Raw genomic sequence first — 21,384 nt, forward strand, 5'->3', positions numbered from 1 at the left:
CATGGGAGAACTCATTCGGACCCTGTTTACATAGTTATGTTAGGAAGAAGCTTCTCCTCTAAAAACGTTTCTATACAATTTCCATTAGATGGTTTCTTGCACCTCCCACTGAGACATTTTGTAATGGCCACTGTCAGAGACAGGATGGATCACTGGTTTGATCCAGTACAGCAGGGAGATGAGATACCGAGCTAGATGGCCTTTAGGTCTGATCCAATACAGCAAGGATGTGGGATACTAGGCTATATGGGTGATTGGTCTGATCCAGTACTGCAGAGAGGTGGGGATACCAGGCTAGATGGGCTGTTATTCTGGTTCAGCAAGGACACAGGGATACACGGACTATCAGTTTGCTTTGGTATGGCTGTTCCTGTGCAGCAGCCTTGCACTAACTGGAAGATGTGACCTGCAATTGATTTTTTGTTTTTAGTTTTCAATTTAAAAAATGGTACAGGCTGTCAGATTTGTTCATATTCCGTTTTTTTTTTTAATTAAGGGTTTTGTTTTGTTGAAGTGTATCCTATTTAAAGAGACTCTTGGCATGTCTATTATTTCATGTAAAATGCTTCCTTTAGGCTCTTCAGCGCCTGCTCTTTCATTATATTTTTCCAGTCTCCTGGAAGTTCTGCTGCTTTAGCACCATACGCTCTAGCTAACTGGTCATTGAATGATTTGAAAACAAATTTCCGGAAATCAGAAGCATCAATGCTGGGATCAGGCTGAATGCGCCAGTCTGGGTAGTAATGGCGGTAATCTTTGTAGGGATGAAATTTCCCATCTGCGGCTGCAGTTCGGAATTCACGATTGGAAACCACATCAGAGGAGCATATGGAATGCTCAAGCTTTTGTGAATCACAATCCCTGAAGTTCCCTAACCCTTTGGGTCGATGGACTGATACAAAATGCTCTTTATGGTCAGTGCCTCCTGCTTCACAGGGGGCTTCACAGAACGGACACTGCTTCCCACAGCCAAACACTCGCTTGAAGATCTCATCCTGGGGTTTCACTGGCAGGCTGGAGAGTTTGGTCTCAAGTTCCAAATGATTAAACTGGGTTAAGATTTGTTGTTCCAGCTCCAGAAGGAAGATTTCAATGTTACCAGAAAGCTGCTCAATTTTTGCTGTGGTTTTAAACTGTACTCCAACTAAGCTATTGCTGGAAATGGCCAGGTCCTGCTGCAGCTCTTTGCAAAAGCTGTCTAAAAAGGCAGAAACTGTGTTATTGTTTTTATTTATGGAGTTTTTCAGAACTCCCTTGATTTTATTTATTATTCCGGATAGAATCCCTTTCTCCAAATCTCTCAAACTTGCCTTCCCTCCATAGTGGTCTATCAGACATCTCTGTATCCAGGATTTGACAAACTCTTCATAGTTACTTATGTATTTCACATAGTTGCCAAAGTTCATCTCTTCCAGCAGCTTCTTTAGCAAAAAGAACTGAAAGAAGCTTCGGCTGGCGTATTCAAGGGCCTGTTCACTGCTGAGAATATTGTCAACTATTTCTAGTCCGAGCCTTTTGTTGACATAACCCACCAGGGCAGGTTTGAGACACTGATCACAGAAATTCCTCACCCTTGTTTGGCTCTCTTTCTTTTCCAAATAGAGATCAGTAAATATGGAGAAATAATGAGGTTTCAGCTTCTCCAGACGTTGCTGAGGATCGTTTTCTTTGATAAAATCTTCATGCATCTTCTGAAATGCCCAAGCTGCTTCCCCCAAACGTGAAGCTTCAGGTCAACTTCAAACAAAGGAGAAGTGTGAAGTTTCTCAATCTCCTCCTCTTTTAACCTCTCATTAACCATATGCAGCAGTTCTCCACAATAGGTTTCATCATAGTCTGTTTTGGATTTAACTTTTTCTTCAATGTATTTCTTGCATTCAGTCATTAAAGATAGAGCAAGCTCTTCAGTTTTACAGTAACATTCCTGTGAGAAGTATTCTACAACTGCTCTGGTCCATTTTAGGTTTAAGTATTCCTTCTTCATTGTGAAAGACTTCATTCTATAATCCAGCAGGCTTTTTGCATGTTGCAGTATCTGTCTGACAGCACCCGCTCTGTGCTTCAGATCCTTTCTCAGCTGGAGATCCATATCTTGAACAACTTGACATTTCTGTAAAGTACAGAGCGTTAACTCTGACAAGGTTTCTCGTCACATCGTTTCAAATTCTTTCTTCAGTTTCTCATGGTCGAGTTTATCTTCTCTGTTTCGGCATTCAGCCAAGAGTCTGGCAACTTCCCCTTCAATTTTCTGCTTGTACCCAGACTGGATATTGTCTATCTTGCGCTGTCCTCTTCGTATTCGAATTGCTTCCTCACAGTTACTGGTTGAATAATTTTCAAGTTCTCTTTTGAGGCTATTCGTGCTCCTTTTGAAATCTTCTCTGTACTTTTCTATCAGGTTCAAATTTGGAGCTTCACCTTTCAAATACTGTTCTAAGTTATTCAAGAGCTTCTGTTCTCCCTGCTGTAGTTTCCCTTGTGCTTCCATTTTTAAGCTGTGAAAGAGATCACCCTCTAGTGTCTCTGGCAGCTGATTCTAGATAAAAGTTTCTTTTTCAGATATCCAGAGATACATCTCCTTGCGGAAACCCCATTGCCATTCAGAATACTTCACAGACAGCAGGTTATAGGCTTCAGCTACAAGGCTGTTTCTAAAGCTAAAGATGAAGTTCTCATGTTTCACTGACTTCCACAAGCTCTTCAACCATACAATAAAATCAGGAATATCCTTTCCAGCTCTTTTCCGTGAACGGTTCTCTATGAATTCAAACAGTTATTTCTTTAGCTTTCACACCCTCTCACTGTATCCAGTGTTTACGGGAGCCATGGGAGGGACTTCATGCCACAAGCCAGTTATGTACCAATTGTGTTTTTCTGGGTCATACTCCATAATATCAGAAAATGTCATTTCCCTGCTTTGCTTTTCCATCCTTGCTGCAGCTTTGGTCATTTCATTCAGCTGCTCCAGGAGGTGTTTCCTGTCCCTCATGTTTTGATCATGAGCAGACACATCACTGACGTTCTGGTGCACAAACTGGCAGTTTGGCTGTTTTCCTATTTCCTCCATTCTGAGAAATGCCTGGACCACAATTTGCAGAACATCCTTCATTTCTGTGGCATTCTCCATGGCCATGTTAACGATGGTGACGTCACTCAGTCCAATCACCAGGGTGGCCAGCTCATTGTCATGTTGATAACTGTCTTCCAGTGCTGTTAGTTCAGGGGCCTTCAGACCTTCAGTGTCTATCACCAGGATGAAATCACAGCCAAGCGGCTCCTGAACAGCTTCTGTAACTTTAATGAGCGTCATGAAGGCTCCTCGCGCACTTCGACCGCTACTCACTGCAAACTGCAGGCCGAACATGGTGTTGAGAGGATGGATTTCCCAGTGCTCTGCACTCTCAGCACTGTTATAACCACCATTCTGGATCTATCCCCTAGCCTGATATGGAGATGAGTTAGAACCTCTACTACCCAGTTCATGGGGATGTTGGAGGCATCTCCATCGGTCAGCTAAACAGGAAACCCTTCCAGCATCAGGTCAGCTGCTATGCATGGGAGACGGGTGAAATGTCTTTGGCTTTCTTCCATTTTCCCTTCTTTAACCATTGAGCATTCAGCTTCATAGAACTGCCCCAACTCACGCATGAAATACTCCACCCCCAAGGAACTATCAGATATTAATTCATCTAATTCCTCCAGCTGTTTTTGGTCCACTCCTGGAGTTTCACATTTCTCTTTATAGTCCGCCCGCATTTTAGAAAGATTCGCCTCGCAATATTATCCAGGATAAATTTCATCCATTTCAGAAAGTAATGTTTCTCCACTGGCTTCAGCTGTACTATTCCCTTGATGAACTTAGTCAAACCATTCGTACGGTCACACTGATTCTGCTGTCTGCGTATCTCTAACCATTTCTGTTTCAGTGCAGATTTATAGTCTTCAATGGCCATGACCCCTTGCCTTTTCATTCGGCACATCTCTTCTTCCACTTTAGCCAAGTTTTTCCATAGGTCTCCTTGCAGGCTCAGCATTTCCCTTTTGTATTTTGCCCCATCTCTTATTTCTGCAGTGATTTCTTCAGTATATTTGCTCACACATTGACATGCCTGACAGTCCTCATTCACCAGGATTCCTAGGTCAGGTGCCGTCACAGCCATGGCTTCCAAACTCACTGTCTTCAGAGATGAATTCACTATGGTTCCTATGGTGGACTGCACCTTTTTCACAAATCCTGCATTATTCATGGTACGATCTTTCACCAGTAGCTGTGATTTGCTCAGCTTCAACACTGAGGACAGCTTATTAAGGAATCCCAGAGTTTCTTTGGGTTTCTTATTCTTGTAGTTGAGGATGAAGTAATATTTAGAGCTGGATTCTTTCCAAGATGATATCAGTGCCTATTCTCTCTCACCGATGCTCTCGGTAACTATGAACACTGCGGAGGAGACCTCTGTTCAAAAGCTAAACTGTAGCCAGTGGGACTCAATGTCTCCACGCAGATTTGTAACTGCAATGGGTTCTGGGAAAAGATCAGAATTTTCCATCCCCCCAGGGAAATACCAGGCAATCTCAACCAGCCCATCTGCGATTTTCCGAAGGAAGTTCCCAGACTCCATGTCCCGCACTGATAAAGAAATCGTGGTGCTGCTGGGAGGGGCTGAGAACCTCATTGAGGAGGTGGGACTTGGAGAAGCTGCAGCTCCCCATCCACACAAAAGAAATGGTTGGCATTGACGTGAGCATCAAGCTCTCCTCTCTGAACCCTCTGTTCTCTGCCAGGGAGTGCGGCCTCCACTTCCGCACAATGTCCCTCATGGCCCACAGTATTAGGGTGCACTTGGGGGTGTCAAGGGTGAGTAGCAGCAGAGGAAAGGCAAACTGGCACATGGACATTTTGGACAGGATCTCCTGCTTTAGGAAGCTGTCTGAGCAAAGCAGAACAGCACAGAGAACATCAAGAGGTTGCAGAGAAATTTTCATCTCAGTGTCACTAAAACAGAAAGTGCCATCAATATGCAGCTTCTCCTCATAATCACCCATTTCTTCTGCAGGAGCCTTGTGCCCAATGCTTGTATTTCTGGCCGTCCCATTCAGAGCCATGACCTTCCTCAGGAAATGCCAAGGTAAATCATCTAATGCCTCTGGAATCTTGTTCTTGATGCTTTCTGGGCAAATCTCCAGGACATCCCTCAGCCTGATCTTGATGCTTCTGTGCTTCTCCAGGTTTAATCTGGACAGAACATCTTGAAATGCTTTACTTCTTTCTGCAGAAGGAAGTTAAAACAAACCAAAATTTCAGAGTAGAAAATGGTGACTTTATATACAGTTTACTCATTCCATAGACAGCCTGATGTTTGTAATTTAAAGAAAAGCAGTACCCAGTAAGTAACAGATGACTTATACATCCTGGGTTCAATTCTTCTCTTACTTATATTGATATAACAAAAATGAAGCCAATGGGATTACTTCTATACAAATAAAACATAGTTCTGGCCCACTTTGAACTCCGCTAATGTGAGGTTGGTTTGCATTTTTTGATCCCAATCCTTATCCTCAGTGCAGTGCAGAGTCCACTTTAAAATGGCTTAAGTGGCCAACTGAGAATTTCCTAGAAAATCTTCCAGTATAACCAGCTCTATGACATCGCAGCTCACAGCTACTGGAGGAGGGGGCATAGACTCAGGACCCTGTCTCTGTGGTGATCCCAGAAGCTGGAATGATCCCTTGGCTGCTCTAAGCTGCTGCTCAGGATCAGACTGGTGCCTGGCAGTCTGAGGATCAGGTGGCTGTGATGGTAGCCTTCACCCCTCACCCTGAGCTGTGCTGGGCATCAATGGCTCATCTGGAGGATCTGACCCTTTATTTCCCTTTCAGCAGTCAGTGCAGATTACACCTTCTGGGTTACGCCTTCATTTTTGATTTTCTTCATATCTTCCTCCATCTCTTTGCTGGGACATGTCTTTTACAGGTGTAGCTAACAGCACTGTGGCTTTGCTTACCTCCCAGCGACCAAATCAGTCCCTTCACTCACGCTACTTCCTCTCTCCTTTTGGGGAGCTGTGAGGACTGTCATTACTTACAAAGCAAATTTACCCACATTGCAACCTGGGGAGCTAATGCTAAGACACCTCCAGGCCAGTCCTGGTACGGTAATGTCTCCGGTGCAGTGTTAGGGTATTTGGACCTGATAAACGATTAACCCATTTATTATGTGTTATAGAGACATTATTAAGGTCACAAGAGCAAACTATTCCACTGCACAGGAAAGATAGGAAGAATGGCAAGAGACCACCCTGGCTTAACCAGGAGATCTTCCATGATCTAAAAATAAAAAAAAGAGTCCTACAAAAAGTGGAAACTAGGTCAGATGACAAAGGACGAATACAAACAAACAACACAAGTATGTAGGGGCAAAATTAGAAAGGCCAAGGCACAAAAGGAAATCAAACAAGCTAGGGACATAAAGGGTAACAAGAAAACATTCTACAAATACATTAGAAGCAAGAGGAAGACCAAGGACAGAGTAGGCCCATTACTCAAAGAAGACAAAAAACCAATAACAGAAAATGTGGAAATGGCAGACGTGCTTAATGACTTCTTTGTTTCGGTTTTCACCAAGAAGGTTGGTGGCGATTGGACACCTAACATAGTGAACACCAGTGAAAATGGGGTAGGTTCAAAACAGGAAAGAGCAAGGTGAAAATTACTTAGACAAGTGAGATGTCTTCAAGTCACTAGAGCCCAATGAAGTGCATCCTAGAATACACAAGGAGCTGACTGAGGAGATATCTGAGCCATTAGCTATTATCTTTGAAAAGTCATGGAAGACGGGTGATATTCCAGAAGACTGGAAAAGGGCACATATAGTGCCTATCTATAAAAAGGGAAATAAGGACAACCCAGGGAATTACAGACCAGTCAGCTTAACTTCTGGACCCGGAAAGATAATGGAGCAAATAATGAAGGAATCAATTTGCAAACATCTAGAAGATAATAAGGCAATATGTAATAGTCAGCATGGATTTGTCAAGAACAAATCATATCAAACCGACTCGATAGTTTTCTTTGACAGGGTGACGGCCGTGTGGATGGGGGGAAGCGGTAGATGTGGTATATCGAGACTTTAGTAAGGCATCTGATATAGTCTCAAATGACCTTCTCATTAAAAAACTAGGGAAATACAACCATGATGGAGCTATTATAAGGTTGGTGCATAACTGGTTGGATAACCATTCCCAGAGTAGTTATCAATGGCTCACAGTCATGCTGGAAGGGCACAACGAGTCGGCTTCTGCAAGGATCAGTTCTGGGTCTAGTTCTGTTCAATATAGTCATCAATGATTTAGATAATGGCATAGAGAGTACACTTATAAAATTTGCAGACGATACCAAGGTGGGAGGAGTTGCAAGTGCTTTGGAGGATAGGATTATAATTGAAAAAGAGCTGGACAAACTGGAGAAATGGTCTGAGGTAACTAGGACGAAATTCAATAAGAACAAATGCAAAGTATTCCACTTAGGAAGGAACAATCAGTTGTACATGTACAAAATGGAAAATGACTGCCTGGGAAGGATTACTGCAAAAAAGGGATCAAGAGGTCAGAGTGGACCACAAGCTAAATATGAGTTAACAGTGTAAGACTGTTGCAAAAAAAACCAAACATCATTCTGGGATGTATTAGCAGGAGTGTTGTAAGCAAGACATGCAAAGTAATTCTTCTGCTCCAGTCCACGTTGATTATGCCTCAGCTGGAGTATTGTGTCCAGTTCTGGGTGCCACATTTCAGTAAAGATGTGGACAAACTGGAAAAAGTCCAGAGAAGAGCAACAAAAATGATTCAAGATCTAGAAAGCATGACCTATGAGGGAAGATTGAAAAAATTGGGTTTGTTTAGTCTGGAAAAGAGAAGACTGAGAAGGGACATGATAACAGTTTTCAAGTACCTAAAAGGTTGTTTTAAGGAGGAGGAAGAAAAATTATTTTCCTATCCTCTGATGATTGGACAAGAAGCAATTGGCTTAAATTGCAGCAAGGGAAGTTTTGAGAGGAAATTTTTCCTAATGTCCGAACTGTCAGGGTGGTTAAGCACTGGAATAAATTGGCTAGGGAGGTTGTGGAATCTCCGTCATTGGAGATTTTTAAGAGCAGGTTAGACAAACACCTGTCAGGGGTGGTCTAGATGGTGCTTGGTCCTGCCTTGAGGGCAGGGGACTGGACTTGATGACCTCTCAAGGTCACTTCCAGGCCTATGATTGTATAATGAAGCACCAGCTCTGCTTTAGTTTAGGTTGAGAAGCCCTTTCTACTTAAATGTTATTTCTTCTTAGTGCTGTAAGATCTGTATGCTTACTTGGACTGTCTTGAAATTTGTTGTCTCATGGGGGAACAGGATAGGGTTAGTGACCCAAATTTTGGGGTCATTTGAGCAAGGAGTTCCCTAGGCACAGCTCGTCAAAAACACAGCATTTTGCAAAATCAGCAGTCTTAGAATGGAGGGGATTGTGCACCACACAGCTCAAGATCCCCTACTTGATCTCAGTCACTCAGCATTTATTTCAGCCAGTGTGTGGCACTGACTGCCCGTTTGAGGAAGCAAAACTGAAAACATCTATTAAAGGAAACCTTTGTCTTTCTAGAACACTGCATGCAAACACTCATGAGCCAAAGAGATTGAAACGTGCATGGGCTGTGAGCCTAGGCAAGAGTCTTTCCAGACAGTCCACTCTCACAGTAGCTGGATGGCTCAAGTACATTTGAGCCCTACTCTATTCCACAGTATTAACAACCTTCCTCAGAATACCATCATTGCCACCATGGATGTCACTTTCCTATACACCAATATCCCTCACAATGACAGGATAGCTGCCTGCCCCAAATATTTAAAAGACAATGGACAACCATCAATTATCCATCCCAAACACATAGCCAAACTCATCCAGTTCATCCTCGCCTGTCATAGATTTACCTTCAGCAATAAACATTTTGTCCAAAGCATGAGAACAGCCAGGGGTACTAGGATGGCTCCCCAATATGCTAACCTCTTCATGGGTCATCCTGAAGAAGAATTTCTGGAGAAGTGCATCATGAAACCAGTGATATACCTGAGAAATTTTCATCCTATGGGAAGACAGCTTAAACTCCCTCAGACTTCCACCACAACTTCAACAACCACCACCCATCCATTAAACTCTCTCTGGAGCTTTCCCACACTAGCATCAACTTCTGGACACCACAATCAGCTTCAGCAATGGAACCCTACAGACAACCATATACAAGAAACCCATGGATCACCACACCTACCTTCATAGATCTAGTAACCACCCCAACCATACCAAGAAATATGTTATTGACAGCCAGGCACTCAGATACCACAGAATGTGCTCTGAGGAGAAAGTAAGTGATATATACCTTAATGAAGGGATAGCCTATTTTTGTCAAGGTCCAAATTTCTTGGTCAAGGTACAGTCAAGGTCCAGAATCCAAGAAAAAAATGTTTAAAACCCCATAATAATAATAAAGAAATAAAAACATTGTGGGGTCCATTCAAAAGCATCTCGCATTCCGGATTTGGCCCACGGTCCACCTATTGACTATTCCTGTCTTAACACACTTGTTGTCAATATTGTGAAGGCCAAAACTATAACCGTGGTCAAAAAAGACCTAGGTAAATTGATGGAAGATAGGTCCATCAATGACTATTAGCCAGGATGGGCAGGGATGGTGTCCCTAGCCTCTCTTAGCCAGAAGTTGGGAATGGGTGACAGGGGATGGATCACTTGATGATTACCTTTTTTATTCATTCCTTCTGAAGCACCTGGCATTGGCCTCTGTCAGAAGACAGAACACTGAGCTAGATGGACTTTGGTCTGACCCAGTATGGCTGTTCTTATGTTCACTTAAAACCACCTTCACCAAACAAGGACACTTCATCAGAGAAGTAGATTGCATCATGCAACAGGCCACCCAAATACCCCAGGAGAATCTGCTTCAATACAGAAATAAACCCCCTTCTGACTGCATACCCCTATTTGTCACCTACCACCCCACACTGGAACCCATACAGTAAAGCTAGTGTAACCACCAATGGGTGTAAACAACTACACCCCATACGCGATGGGTACCCCATCATGAAAGAAATATTTCAAGAACCATCTCTTCTGGCCTTCGAACAATCTCTTCAAACTCATTGTTGCCCTGGTTTGAGGGATGTGTATACCCCATTATGTGATCAAACTAATTGCAACCATATTATGTGCATTCTGCCAATAGGAATTAATGAAATAGAACACCACATAGTTAAGGGTTAATTTGGAGACAGGCTTTTAGAAGCGAGGTCATATCTAGCTGATAGTTTTTTGCTAATCAGAATGGGAGGAGGGGACAGACAAGTAAACAACTGAGACTGAAAACCTTGGTGGTTGGAAAACTTTGAATCTAGGCACCTCTGATATGAAAAGTTGAGTGAAAGTTAGAAAAGAGATGATCCAGTTGGGGTCATTATGACCTATGTGTTTTGTAGAAGTTAGTTATAAAAGATTAGCTAATAGAGTATATTGTGGAGCAGTCCTCTGAAGCCATCTTGAGACACTTTTTTCTGACACCCTTTCTCCCTGGTGGGTGAGCAACTGGCCACTGCAAACCTGCTGTTAATTACACAATACCATTCCAGATCTTAGGAAAAAGATCTGGGATGTTCTAAACCTATTGCTTATGTCTCTGTATGCTTAAATCTAATAAACTGCAGTGTTAGATAAGAGCATACTTACTTGCATTTAATCCTTGATCAGACAGAAGTGCTGTGTTCCTATTGATTGATTCCTGACACTGCATGGAGTGAAATAGTTAAGTTGCCCCTGCTGTGGGTTCTCAAAACCCCAGGTAACCCTCGTCATCAAGAGCAAGCTCCCCACAGACCAGGACACACCCACTCAAAGCAGCACCAGACTCTGCCAGAACTATAGATGCAAAACTTGCAGACATATCTCCATTACTATAATGATCAACATTGCACACAAAACACCTTTCAAGATCCCAGGATCTTATACATGCCTATCACATGTAGCACACTTCATCCAGTGCACTAAATGCCTGAATAATGATTATATGGATGAAACAGATAAGCATTATAAACTCAAATGAATATACACAGGAAAATGATAAAAGACAAAAACACCCTATCACCTGTGGGTGAACACTTTTCATAAAGTAATCACTCTATATCTGACCTATCAGACCCAATCCTCAAAGGCAACTTGCACAGCATTTTCAAAAGAAGAACCAGGGAGCTTACATTCATTACTCTGCTGGACACCAAATCATGGATTATGGACATCATGGATTGAACAGAGACACTAGATTTATGGTTTATTAAAACAATCTGTAATCCACTAACCCCTTCTTTTTTTCCTATGTTTGCAGAGGTGCTAATGGCCCATTCTACTTTGAATGGTCCCTTACAATATTTGCTAACTACTTATGCTAAATAATCTGTTCCATCTTGCATTTTGCTCTGACATTGGGAGTAATGTTCCCAGACCTGAAGAAGAGCTCTTTGTGGCTCAAAAGCTTGTCACTCTCACCAACAGAAGTTGGTCTAAGAAAAGATATTACCTCACCCACATTGGCTTTCCAATATCCTGGGATTTACCCAGCTACATCTACACTGCAGACAACCCTATGCTTGTCAGAAATCTGAGAATCATCTCTAGGAATATTGACAGGTTTCAGAGTAGCAGCCATGTTAGTCTGTATTCGCAAAAAGAAAAGGAGTCCTTCTGGCACCTTAGAGACTAACCAATTTATTTGAGAATAAGCTTTCGTGAGCTACAGCTCACTTCATTGGATGCATTCAGTGGAAAATACAGTGAGGAGATTTATGTACACACAGAACATGAAAAAAATGGGTGTTATCATACACACTCACTTAAGATGAGCTATTACCAGCAGGAGAGTGGGGGCGGAGGGTGTGGGGAAGAAAACCATTCTTGATAACTTCTGGAAATGGCCCGCCTTGCTTATCACTACAAAAGGTTTTCTCCCGTGCCCCCCCCGGTGGTAATTATTATTTTCTGCGAGTATCTGCTGCTGTTCTTGTGACACAGTGCCCTCTGGTGGGCAAAAGGTGGAATGCAGCAACATTTTGGCAGAAGCTTTTTTTTTCTACACAAAAAATTAAAGATATGCATGGCTCATTAATTATGCATGCCTACAGTAGTACAGAATTCCTCCAGGAGTAACGTTTGGTGAAAACCTGATTTCACAACAGCTGTTCCTTTGTAGAAGATTTTCTTCTTTGATGAAACACAAATGCCTCATGATTAAAAAAATCCCATTCCCCATGCACCAAGTGAACACTCCAAGGGTTGAAATGCAGGACTATTCAAGTTCAAAATCTTGGTCTTTATCTTCAAGGTGCTCAATGGCCTTGGCCTAGTGTATCTAAAAAATCAACTAACGCTACAGGACAAAGACTGTGGTCAACATTTACTCTTGTCTGCCACAATGAAATGGAATTCTTTACAAGGTAAAGCTCGTCTAGGTAGGAGACAGAGTTTCCTTGAAAAGGTGACCAATAATTTAAATCTGATTGAATATCAGATGAGGAGTGAGCAGAGGGATTCAAAGAGGAAAGTGATGGGTTCAAATCAACAGGTAGAGAACATGCTTTTAGCAGCTCAACCTCAATACATTATTTCTTTAAAAAAATGCTTATGGATACACTGGACACAGAAATATTTTGGATTGCTTTTTCCCAAAATTGGCATTTCTGAATTGTTTGGGATATATACTCAATGTGTGTCCACCTCAGATACCCATCCTACCTGACCTTCAATGAAATTGAGGAGTTCAACATTAAAAATTAAACGTTGTTTTAAAACTAAGTATTTTAAATACTTGTGGCACCTTAGAGACTAACAAATTTATTTATATGCTCAAATACATTTGTTCGTCTCTAAGGTGACACAAGTCCTCCTTTTCTTTTTGCGAATACAGACTAACACGGCTGCTACTCTGAAACCTATTTTACATACATTATTCTTCCTCTATAATGTGGTCATGGCCTTTCCAGTGTGCAGTAAATCAGTTACTGAAATTGCGAACTGATGGTAGTTGGCTTATTTAGGCACATTATGGTACCTTTCCTCAGTCCTCAAGTCCATGCAGTTCCATCCCCCCTCTTGAGTCACATGAGCTTGGGGAGGAGAGAAACTATGGAGACAACCCAGAAACTCAGCTGAGGGGGACTGGGGCATGCAGCTCTAACGAGGACCTGCAGATTCTGATGGTGTCATCAATCACACGTTCATAGAATCATAGAATATCAGGGTTGGAAGGGACCTCAGGAGGTCATCTAGTCCAACCCCCTGCTCAAAGCAGGACCAATCCCCAATTAAATCATCCCAGCCAGGGCTTTGTCAAGCCTGACCGTGAAAACTTCTAAGGAAGGAGATTCTACCACCTCCAAAGGGAACGCATTCCAGTGTTTCACCACCCTCCGAGTGAAAAAGTTTTTCCTAATATCCAACCTAAACCTCCCCCACTGCAACTTGAGACCATTACTCCTTGTCCTGTCCTCTTCTACCACTGAGAATAGTCTAGAACCATCCTCTCTGGAACCACCTCTCAGGTAGTTGAAAGCAGCTATCAAATCCCCCCTCATTCTTCTCTTCTGCAGACTAAACAATCCCAGTTCCCTCAGCCTCTCCTCATAGGTCATGTGTTCCAGACTCCTAATCATTTTTGTTGCCCTTCGCTGGACTCTCTCCAATTTATCCACATCCTTCTTGTAGTGTGGGGCCCAAAACTGGACACAGTACTTCAGATGAGGCCTCACCAATGTCGAATAGAGGGGGACGATCACGTCCCTCGATCTGCTCGCTATGCCCCTACTTATACATCCCAAAATGCCACTGGCCTTCTTGGCAACAAGGGCACACTGCTGACTCATATCCAGCTTCTCGTCCACTGTCACCCCTAGGTCCTTTTCCGCAGAACTGCTGCCTAGCCATTCGGTCCCTAGTCTGTAGCTGTGCATTGGGTTTTTCCGTCCTAAGTGCAGGACCCTGCACTTATCCTTATTAAACCTCATCAGATTTCTTTTGGCCCAATCCTCCAATTTGTCTAGGTCCCTCTGTATCCTATCCCTGCCCTCCAGCGTATCAACCACTCCTCCCAGTTTAGTATCATCCGCAAATTTGATGAGACTGCAATCCACACCATCCTCCAGATCATTTATGAAGATATTGAACAAAACCGGCCCCAGGACTGACCCCTGGGGCACTCCACTTGACACCGGCTGCCAACTAGACATGGAGCCATTGATCACTACACGTTGAGCCCGACAATCTAGCCAACTTTCTACCCACCTTATAGTGCATTCATCCAGCCCATACTTCTTTAACTTGCTGACAAGAATACTGTGGGAGACCATGTCAAAACCTTTGCTAAAGTCAAGAAACAACACATCCACTGCTTTCCCTTCATCCACAGAACCAGTAATCTCATCATAGAAGGCGATTAGATTAGTCAGGCATGACCTTCCCTTGGTGAATCCATGCTGACTGTTCCTGATCACTTTCCTCTCATGCAAGTGCTTCAAGATTGAATCTTTGAGGACCTGCTCCATGATTTTTCCGGGGACTGAGGTGAAAACCCGTTGTGGGTTTTTTATATATTTTCACTCTAGACATTAGTAGTATACAGCTCAATAGGATTCATCAATATATATATTTTTACAGGTTTCCACACCCTCTTTTGTCCTCCAGTTTCATATGTTGACACATACACATTTGGCACTGTTGACCATTTTTGAAGGAAAAAAAAGTATTTTTTCCTTTTCACAAGGCATATTTATTAGAGATGACTTGAAGAAGTCTTCTTCTGAAAGCAGTGAAATTGAGAAAGCCTTTACAAAGTACATACACCACAGGAAGCTGAGTATTTTGTACATTGTGCAAAATGTGTTTTGCCAGGGGAAAAAAGACAAATGATTATTTTAAAAACAAAGTATATGGTTCTCTTTAAAACCATGGAGATAAACTGCAAGTTACAACCCAGGCATGGCAAACGTACCCTGGGAAAACACAATTCTTTTGGGAGGCTTTTGAGGATGCTATCAAAAAGCCCAGAAGTTTCTGCTGGTGGATGTAAATGTTTTAGCACCCGAAGCCTACAGGTTAAGAACAAGCATTTCTCCCCCAGACTGGCCCTATGTATACACCTTGAAAAAAACAGAAAAGTAGTAATTTTTTTAACAATCCTTAGCCATTTTAAAAAAAAAGAGCATCCCCCTGATAAGCATGTCTAGCCATGTACACAGAAACCTAGCTCTTTTGAAACTCCTCATCAAAGCCAGACCGCATCAAAGGAAGGTTATTCTGTGCTCAGCCTCTGACAACCTGGTAGTGGCCAGCTCTGAAATAGCACTCAACTCTGTGAAAGGAAAAGTCCCCCAGAAACCCTAACAAGTAAGCATGCTAAAAAGAAAATGGGGGATTAGTAAAACACTGAGCGATTACAAAAACCTGTTCCTCAAAAGAATAAAAGATGATTGTAAAACAGATCAGGGGTTTTATCAAACATTTGTTGAGTTTTGCTGTCAGGCATTTTAAATAAAATGGTTGAAAAATTGTACCTCGTTCCTAGCCATCAGCTAGAACAAACACACCTCTAGTGATGAAACATGCCTCTAGTGATGAAGAAAATATCAGAACCACACCTCCTCACCAATTGGATTCAGAGATGAAAGACGTTCTTGAAAGATACAGTTTATCAGACTCTGAAAAGGCTAAACTTTACGAGAGGGTCCTACAAAGGTATCTGGTATTGGCCAAGAAGGGTGAAGAGAAAAGACTAAAAGAAGTCTCTTTCTCCCAGAGTAAGAGGAGCAGGGGGCTGGGCCCATGGCAAAAAGGCGGAGGGTCATGGCCCCTTGGCCTCCCCATCTTCCAGCATCCCTGTCACCATGTGGTCATTTTCTGGCAGGGGCATGCCTATGGACAGAACTCTAAGGCTTTCAAGCCATGTGTAGGGCAGCTTGTGTTTGGAACAAAGGAAGCACAGGCTGCATGACAAAAGACTATAAAAGGCAGCTGCATCTTCTCCATTTTGTCTTCAGTCCTGCTTCTTATCTCTGGATGAACTTTGCTACAAAATGAAGCTCTGAACAAAGGACTGAATGACCCATCCTAGCTGGGGTTGTGTTCCAGAGGGACATTCAAGCCAGCAAACTCACAAGTACTGATAGGAGCCTGATATATGGACTTTCAAATCTTTGTATATCTGTAACTGCTTTACCATTTAACATCTATCTTCTTGTTCTTTCTTTTTTCTTTATAATAAACCTGGCTGGCAGAGTGGTATTTTGGGTAGTATCCAAACCTATACTGGCCTGGTGACATGGCTGACCCTTTGGGGTCAGAAGAACATTTTGTATATGTGAGCAGAGTTTTTAGATAACTTCTCACTGTACTGGACGTAGGTGTTGATTGGGAGCCAGAGACTGGAATGCAATTAAGGGGCTGTGTGATTTCATTTTTGCTTCTTGATAACCAGTGTGGGGGATTGGAAGCACAGTTTGTGACTGGTTGGGGAGTTTAACTTCAGTGTTACCCACCAGTCTGGGGAGTATCTGCTCTCCCCTTTGCAGCCTGCCCTGACATTGGCATTTCCAGTGAGGGGTTCCCCTCGCACTGCTGGTCACACCCCGTTTGGACTGTATCAGTTAGTCACCATGCCTTTTGGTTTCTGTGCGGCCGCAGCCACATTTCAGTGACTTACGGACAGGCTGCTGCAATCTCACCACCTATATGCAGCAGCCTACATAGACAATATAGTTGTAGACAGCCTCATGTGGGAAGAACATCTCCAACACCTCACAACCATCTTGCAAGCTATAGGGGAAGCCGGGCACACCATCAACCTAGTCAAGTGCCATCTTGGGCAGCGAGAGGTAACATAGTTGGGGTACAGTGTGGGCCAAGGTACCCTACACCCCCAGTTGGATAAAGTACAAGCCTTAGGGGACTGCCCGGCCCTTATGACAAAAAGGCCGGTAAGCCAAGTCTTGGGCCTAGCAGGATACTATTGCTACTTTCTGCCAAACCTTGCAACGCTCATGTCACCCTTACCCGACCTAAAAAAGAGCTTCCAGCTTCACAAGATACAGTAGTCAGCAGAGTGTGAGAGAGCTTTCCTGGAACTGAAGGATCGACTAACTAGGGATCCCATCCTATTCCACCCAGACTTTGACAGAGCCTTCATATTACAGACTGACGTGTCAGAAATGGGATTGGGAGCAGTGTTTTCTCAAGAAGCTGAGGGAGAGGAGCGTCCAGTTCTTTATTTGAGCAGGAAGTTGTTTCTCTGAGAGCAGAAGTATTCAACGATAGAAAAGGAGGTGTTGGTGGTGAAGTAGGCAATCAATGCACTTAGGTATCATCTACTGGGGAACCCCTTCCATTTGGTCACTGACCACATGCAACTTCGATTGCTTAACATTATGAAGGACATCAATGCCTGGGTCATGAGGTGGTAACTTTCACTGCAGCCCTACGATTTTCAAGTTGGCCACCGACCCAGTAAGGCCCATGCAAATGGCAGACTTCTTTTCCCGAGTGGGCAGTAAAAACCCAGAAGAGAGACCACAACCAGATTCCCTCTTAAAGAGAGGTGTGCATGACGGGGCGCAGTGGTTGCCCTTGTAAGAACCATGACAAGTGCTATGTAAGTGAACTTAGCCAGTATGCCATGTTACCAACTCTTATTGTGAATTTAGAGTTACATGGTGTCTTTGTAAAGTCCAATAGGATCTCCTTATTCCTGGCTTTAAAATCCTGAAATTTCCCATAGTAGAAATAATCGCTGTCTCCCATTATTTGAAATGAGATTGATGCCAAACTGCCCTGGGATGAGACGACTATCATTCACTACAGGCTTTGCATGTGAAAGTAAGGCTGCCCCAAATAGAGATGGCTGCCATCTCCCACAGTTTTCCATTATACTGAAGCCAGGGTGCCCTCAGAGACAATGGCCACTTTCTGGACTCTGTGGTTAATGGCTGGACAAGTAACTCTGAGGAACTGGGAGGAACGTGGGAAGCAGGAGACATCCTCATGAGGAGAAGAGGCTATTCAGAGAGGTGGGGGGGAGGACTGAGGAGATCTCAGGGAAATAGGGGGTGAAAGAGGGAAAATGTGAGGGGTAAGATATTATAAGGGCAGGGGAGAGGGTGGGAAAATGTGGGGGCAAGCGAATGCAAGGTGGCACTGGGGACAGAAGCCTCTGGGGGACAATGGGAGGAGTGTGGAGTGGAGGAGGGGACTTAGTGGGGCAGGGAGGGGAAGGGGATAGGATAGGGGTAAAGGAGAGAGATGAAGAGGCACAAAATGGCAGCTCCACCCTTGCAGGGGTTAGGAGTAGATAAGGGGAGTCATCTTCAAGCAGATGGGGGGGAAGTCTGCAGTTTGCATATTTGTTTAGTGTTGAATTTGACCCTAAGGCACTCCACAGACTAAAGCAGGAGGCAGCTTTCCCCTAAAGGCTCACAAACCAGACAAGAAATTTACAAACCGTGAAGTATAGTATAATTATCGTTTTACTCTTGTGATATTTAGGCCAATCTCATGTGTATTTGGTTTTTGAAGGTCCTAATGGATCATTTTTGTAAACTTAAGTGAAGCATGTTGGGTGAAATTCTGGCTCCACTGAAGTCAGTGACAAATTCCTGTTGGAGGAGAGAGGTTCTTCAACAGCCACCCAATAGGAGAAGTGGGGGGAAACAACCTAACTAGTTTGAAGATGGAGCTTGAAAAGTTTATGAATGAAATGATGTCATGGGGTTCCCTATGACAGCAGGGACTGAATTCGATGACCGAGGAGATTCCTTCAAGTCCTATGTTCTATTGACTTCAAAGGCACCAGAATTTCACCCACTGAATTTAGGTACAGTGCAAAAATTATGAGAGGAAATACCGTAAAGTCCTTCTGTCTCCTCCAGCTCCAGGACCGGCTCAATGAACCCTTCTTGCTCCAGCTTTAAGACATCTTTCTGCCTTGACTTTGGAGCTCTCTGTGTCGCTGAATCTTGCTCCTGATTTAAACCATCTGATAGTGAAATGAAAGAAAATAAATTATCGGTACTTCATCAATAATTGACTTTCTCACTAGACACAAACACATGTATTTTCTTCCCCGTTTGTGTGAATACAAACAAACTGAAAATGTGGAAGGATCACTGCTAATTTCCTTGTAATAATCTGAGAAGTGCAATGTATAAGATGGAGTCCTCAGCTCTTTGTAGGGAATTTTACTATGAAATCCTGGGCCATATCTGAAATAGATGAAGTTGCAAAAATGCAACCTTTACTTCTGCAAAAATATATAAAGTGTTGGGTTTGTTTGTGGGGGTTTTATTATTGTTTTGGTTTCACTCAAATAATTTTAAAAGCAGCTGAAGATTGCAGGTGAAAATTTCTTAGGAGGCTTTTCTATTCCTCACTGAGGCCCAATATCCAGGTTAATTTAGAAAAAAGAGGTGTTAAATAATAACAGTTATAACCAAAAGAAAAAAAAATGTTTTTGTCATACGGTAGAATGAAATGTCTTCTAAATTCAGAGGTGCTTTCCTATTTATAGGACTACTGAATGTCACACAGGTTACACGTTGCTATTTTACTGGGACGTTCTGCAAGCTTCATACACTTTTGACTTTGTGCAACTGTACAAGTACATAGTGAAATCAGGATAGACCGTTTTGTTTGTTTTTTGCTTGAGTTTATTTTATTTCTTTTTTCCCTGGGGAAAAAAAAAGCACTGGGTGATATTTTCATTCCTGCTCTGGACCCTTTATGCTGGGTAAAAGGTTATGCTGGTAATGGTTCCAGCAGAGGGAGAATCCCCTCTATACAGGAAGTGATGCTTTGCCACTGTTAAAAAAAAATTACAACTGTTTCTTTGAGAAGGTCTAACAGCTCCATACTTTAGAACAGGGACTTGACATTTGGAGCAAGGGGGCCTTTCGCTGTCTCTAAGAAAATTCTTCCAGAACTACCCAATTTATACGCCTCTGAAAATAACTGTTGGCACATGCTCAGTAGAGGCTTGTTAGAAGCTGGCAGCCAAAATCTAAGATTCCATCCTCACTGAGCATGATCCATCCCCACACAGCTCCAAGTTAACCTTAGTGAATGCCCTCCATCCCTGAAATTCTCTGTGCCAACCTCACTGAGCATGATCTGCCTGCAAAGAACTCACAGAGTATGCTCTCGCCCAGGGCTTGAGGCTGACAAAAAACTTTCCCTGCAATTGCTCCTTGCAGTTACTGGTGGCCACCGTGGCATCGGGCATTGAACTGCTAGCAGGGTGAGTGTCTGCTGTGGTCTCAAAGCTCCCCCTGCTGGCACCCTGGCAGTGAGGATGAAAGCCTGATTCCACTGTAGATGGGGTGAGATGCAGAACAGGGACTGGGGCAGCTGGAGGATATTAATGGAATGTGGCAGAACGCAGTGTAATGGGAATCAGAGGCAGAATGGTGTAGGCGCCCCAGGTATCCGTCCCTTTTCTACCACCCCACCCAAAAAAACCTCATCCTCTTATACCCACAAGCTGCCTGTGATGGCCCCGATTTCCATGAGTTGCTTCAGGCTCCCAGCATTGCCGATAGTGCACCCGTCACAGTTCCTGGGAGTGAGGAGTAGAGCCCCAAACCAAGTGGGAAGAGTCCCGCTTACCTATAGATCCTTTGCTTTTTCTACGGAATGGGGAACATGGAAAGCATCCTTTTTTCTTCTTCCTTTTCCATTTTTCTTTGGGCTCTAGTGTCTCCTTAGCTAATAAAGAAGAACAGATTAAAAGAGTATTCAGTGGTTACCCTTGTAATAGGCATGATAAGTGAGATGTAAGTGAACTTGGCCAGTATACCATGTTGCCAACTCACATTGTGAATTTAGAGTTACATGGTGTCTTTTAAAAGTCCAATAGGATCTCCTTATTCCTGGCTTAAAAATCCTGAAATTTCCCATATTAGAAATGATTGCTGTCTCCCATTACTTTAAATGAGATTGACACCAAAATGTCCTCAGACGAGATGATTATCATTTACCACAGGCTTTGTGCTGGGTAAAATGTCCAGAGGAGTGTTTCCAGCTGGGATAGAATCCCCTCTACACAAGAACTGATGACAGCCGTAGGACCAAGGGTGCAGTCTGAATCCCTAGGGTAGGAGGCATACCCGGGGTGGAGCTGCAGGCAATCAAAACATATCAGGGATGGACCCACAAAATGTAGCACTGCAGAGATTGTGGGAAGTCCTGCTGCTCACAGGCAGTCAGGGACAGGCTGCTATTACTTAGAAAGCCCCTGCCTTGGAAGATGTTTTGGCC

General features: G+C 43.2%; 1 pseudogene; it reads right to left on the minus strand.

Moving 5' to 3' along the window:
• Positions 1-548: 548 nt before the first annotated feature.
• Positions 549-21,384, minus strand: part of LOC140912934 (up-regulator of cell proliferation-like) — a 71,420-nt pseudogene continuing 50,584 nt past the window's right edge.

The sequence above is a fragment of the Lepidochelys kempii genome, chromosome 6, assembly GCF_965140265.1.
Source record: "Lepidochelys kempii isolate rLepKem1 chromosome 6, rLepKem1.hap2, whole genome shotgun sequence".
Taxonomy (NCBI): Eukaryota; Metazoa; Chordata; order Testudines; family Cheloniidae; genus Lepidochelys; species Lepidochelys kempii.